A 3,969-nucleotide genomic window follows, 5' to 3' on the forward strand; every position below is an offset into this window, starting at 1 on the left:
CACAAAACCTGCACCCCCCTCCAGCGCAGGAGCCGCAACCCGGGTGCGTACGCCGCACCAAGTGCTCCACCCGCGACCGTACGTGCCCCGCCGAAATCGCAACTCCGGCGGATGAACGGCGGACTTTTCTCGCAGTCGTAAGTTGCAATCCACCCCTATATCTTGCGTCTCATGAAGAGTTATATCAAGTATGCCAAATTCCCGCTGTCCCTATACATGCAGTAAGTTCGTCGTGGGCGCTGGCCGGCAGGCCGCGAGACCTGACGCCCGGCGGCAAAGAGTGCTCCTCTGAGGATATAGATGTTCCGTTCCGCCGCACAATGGTGACGGTGACCGCTGCCTGCGGTGGCAACGCTGGGCACAGTCGATACTCGCCGTGTGGTGGAAGGTAAACATTATGCGGTACATCAGTACTTTCCTAATAGTTCGGTCGTCTCACGGCACTGCTTAGTAAATGATGCAAGGCCACATATAGATGATTTATGCGAATGTCCCTATACGTGCTGTAAGACTGGGCACACAACGTGAATCGCACGTCAGCCAGACACTCGAACATGCACCACTCTCGGCCTGCAACGGAGACACACAATACGTAAACATCTGGAATGCGACAATGTCGAGTGCATCCTCTCTGCGACATTGCACCGTCGACACTATGATAACCAGAGCAGTAGGTCCACCTATAAAAGCACAATACCCCACTCCTCCGACAACTACCATTGCTCAGATAAACCAACACACATCCTACACAGAGGGGCACCAAATATCACCCCCCGCCCTCGTGTTATACCACATGAAAAATTGCAGAAGTGAGAGACACAGACCCGCCAGCCTCTTGCTACAAGCATCGAACCGACGTGACGTATCTGACGGTGACTCAGGCATCCGCGTACTGCCACCACTATCCACCCCCCCGCCCCCCTCTCTCTCTCTTCCCCCTTTCCCACAATACCAAATTTAACCAACTTTATTGCTTAACCTAACTGTGGCTGTACCAGATTATCGCTTAACCTAACTGTGGCTGTACCAGATTATCGCTTAACCTAACTGTGGCTGTACCAGATTATCGCTTAACCTAACTGTGGCTGTACCAGATTATCGCTTAACCTAACTGTGGCTGTACCAGATTATCGCTTAACCTAACTGTGGCTGTACCAGATTATCGCTTAACCTAACTGTGGCTGTACCAGATTATCGCTTAACCTAACTGTGGCTGTACCAGATTATCGCTTAACCTAACTGTGGCTGTACCAGATTATCGCTTAACCTAACTGTGGCTGTACCAGATCATCGCTTAACCTAACTGTGGCTGTACCAGATCATCGCTTAACCTAACTGTGGCTGTACCAGATTATCGCTTAACCTAACTCAATTTGTCCCTTAACCTAACTCAATTTGTCCCTTAACCTAACTCAAGTTGTCCCTTAACCTAACTCAAGTTGTCCCTTAACCTAACTCAAGTTGTCCCTTAACCTAACTCAAGTTGTCCCTTAACCTAACTCAAGTTGTCCCTTAACCTAACTCAAGTTGTCCCTTAACCTAACTCAAGTTGTCCCTTAACCTAACTCAAGTTGTCCCTTAACCTAACTCAAGTTGTCCCTTAACCTAACTCAAGTTGTCCCTTAACCTAACTCAAGTTGTCCCTTAACCTAACTCAAGTTGTCCCTTAACCTAACTCAAGTTGTCCCTTAACCTAACTCAAGTTGTCCCTTAACCTAACTCAAGTTGTCCCTTAACCTAACTCAAGTTGTCCCTTAACCTAACTCAAGTTGTCCCTTAACCTAACTCAAGTTGTCCCTTAACCTAACTCAAGTTGTCCCTTAACCTAACTCAAGTTGTCCCTTAACCTAACTCAAGTTGTCCCTTAACCTAACCCACGTTGTCCCTTAACCTAACCCACGTTGTCCCTTAACCTAACCCACGTTGTCCCTTAACCTAACCCACGTTGTCCCTTAACCTAACCCACGTTGTCCCTTAACCTAACCCACGTTGTCCCTTAACCTAACCCACGTTGTCCCTTAACCTAACCCACGTTGTCCCTTAACCTAACCCACGTTGTCCCTTAACCTAACCCACGTTGTCCCTTAACCTAACCCACGTTGTCCCTTAACCTAACCCACGTTGTCCCTTAACCTAACCCACGTTGTCCCTTTGCCTAACATAGTTCACTGCTCGGAATCTCTGGTGTCGTTGTTATCCTCATGTAGATGTCTTGCGAGTGTTGCTTACTTTCCACATATTCCCGCTATCCACTGTCAATTGTACTGCAATAGGACTATATCGGCCCCCCCCCCCCTCTGTCCCCCTCTTTGTGTCTCTGTCCTCTCAAGCTGGTCGGTCTGGCGTGTGAGTGTTAAATGAGCCTCGCAGCTGTTCAGTTGCATTCAGATGTCGACGCCCTCAGTGTACGTCGTGGTATGGTCTGTGTCCATTGTCCGCTGATGTCGTACGCGTAACCCACACGCTGTACCGATCATCGGTAGTTACGTACAGAGTGAAGTAGTGTGATACGTGTGACTGTACGCTGGCTGTGCCCAACGGTGTCGAATCTCAATTTCCATATGTTGTGCTCGATGCTACTTGTCTCGTCTCCCAATAACAGCTAGGTTGCACTGTGGTACGCCGTAGAGGCGTGTGGGAGGAACGTACGAACGCATTGTATGTCACCCTGGGTCGCTGGGGGTGGTGGTGCGGTGAGTCAGGTCAGGTCAGGTCAGGTCAGGTCAGCGTGAGCCGTCTGATGTAGTGACGCGTGTATTCCGACTTTGTCGTATTGCCTCACACAAAGTGCTACCCTGGTGGACCGCGTTCCATATCTGGGACATGCCGCAGATGCCGGTTGACAGTGGATCGCGGAAGGGACATCGCATACTTGCGCGGGCCACCTTCCACGTGTTCTCTTCTGCACATGTCGCAGTGTGTATGTGGTCTGATGTAGCGTGTCGTGACACATGACATCCTGGCATGCAAGAATTGTTGAATTCGCAAATGTAGGTGGACATCTACGTTTACTGCCCAAGATACGCAAATGAACTGGAAATCCGTTGTTGAGCGGTTGTTCACGCTGGAGGTGAATCTGTGATGGCGACGATCGGTACAGCTATTAACCGGTTGTTTCAGCGGTACCCGCCACATCCACACACGTGACTAGGCCCATGTGGGTATGAAGCGATACGCGGCGGTGGCTTGGTGGGACTGTTCCCGGCCGGTGAAGGGGGGCCGCCCGGCGTGTTGGCCGCGCGCTGCGTGGGCGCACGCGCAACAGCCGGCTGGTGGGGGGCGCCGAGTGGCAGGAGCGCCAGCCGACGGGCCCGGCAGGCGGCGCAGCTACGCTGCGGCGCACCCTGCACGCGGCGCCTGGCGGCCAAAGTTGGTTCAGCCGAGCCCGGTGCGAAGCGCGGTGGACATCTGCAGTGTGCTGGTCTGATTGAGGACTGTGTGCGTTGAGGATGCGCCGCCGCCTGGCACTCGGCGCCGCGACGCCGTCTGCTGCTCGGTCGCCCCAGCGGTTCTCGCAGGTGGTTTGTATCGCAGTTGTGCGGACGTGTTGGCGCGTGCGCTGTGCTGGGAGAGTTCGCTTCTGCACCCAAGTGGGGCTTTGCCCTTGTGTGGCGCTGGCGTTGGAGCTGCCGGTCACCATAGGTGGCGCGTGTTGTCTCCCGCCGGCAATGCCACGACAGCACGCTCCCGGGCCTCTGTCGGCAGCGGCAAGCTCAGTTGGGAGCAAGGGTGTTCGCACTAAAACCGTCTACTCGCCTAACTCCGGGCGATTGCGCCTCTCTCGAAACCGACCAAGTACCTAGGACGGCGCTGCGCGCCGCCGGGACCTGAGAGGGTTTCGAGGTGTATCGTGCAGGGGAGCTCGGCCTCCTCCTGTTTGCAGAATAATTGAGCGGACGCTTGCGTGTTCGCGCGGGCCCCCGGGACACACTCCCGGGCGGCCGGCTGCTCAGCTCTAGTTGACGCAGC

Source organism: Schistocerca gregaria, unplaced genomic scaffold, assembly GCF_023897955.1.
Source record: "Schistocerca gregaria isolate iqSchGreg1 unplaced genomic scaffold, iqSchGreg1.2 ptg000920l, whole genome shotgun sequence".
NCBI classification, from domain to species: Eukaryota; Metazoa; Arthropoda; class Insecta; order Orthoptera; family Acrididae; genus Schistocerca; species Schistocerca gregaria.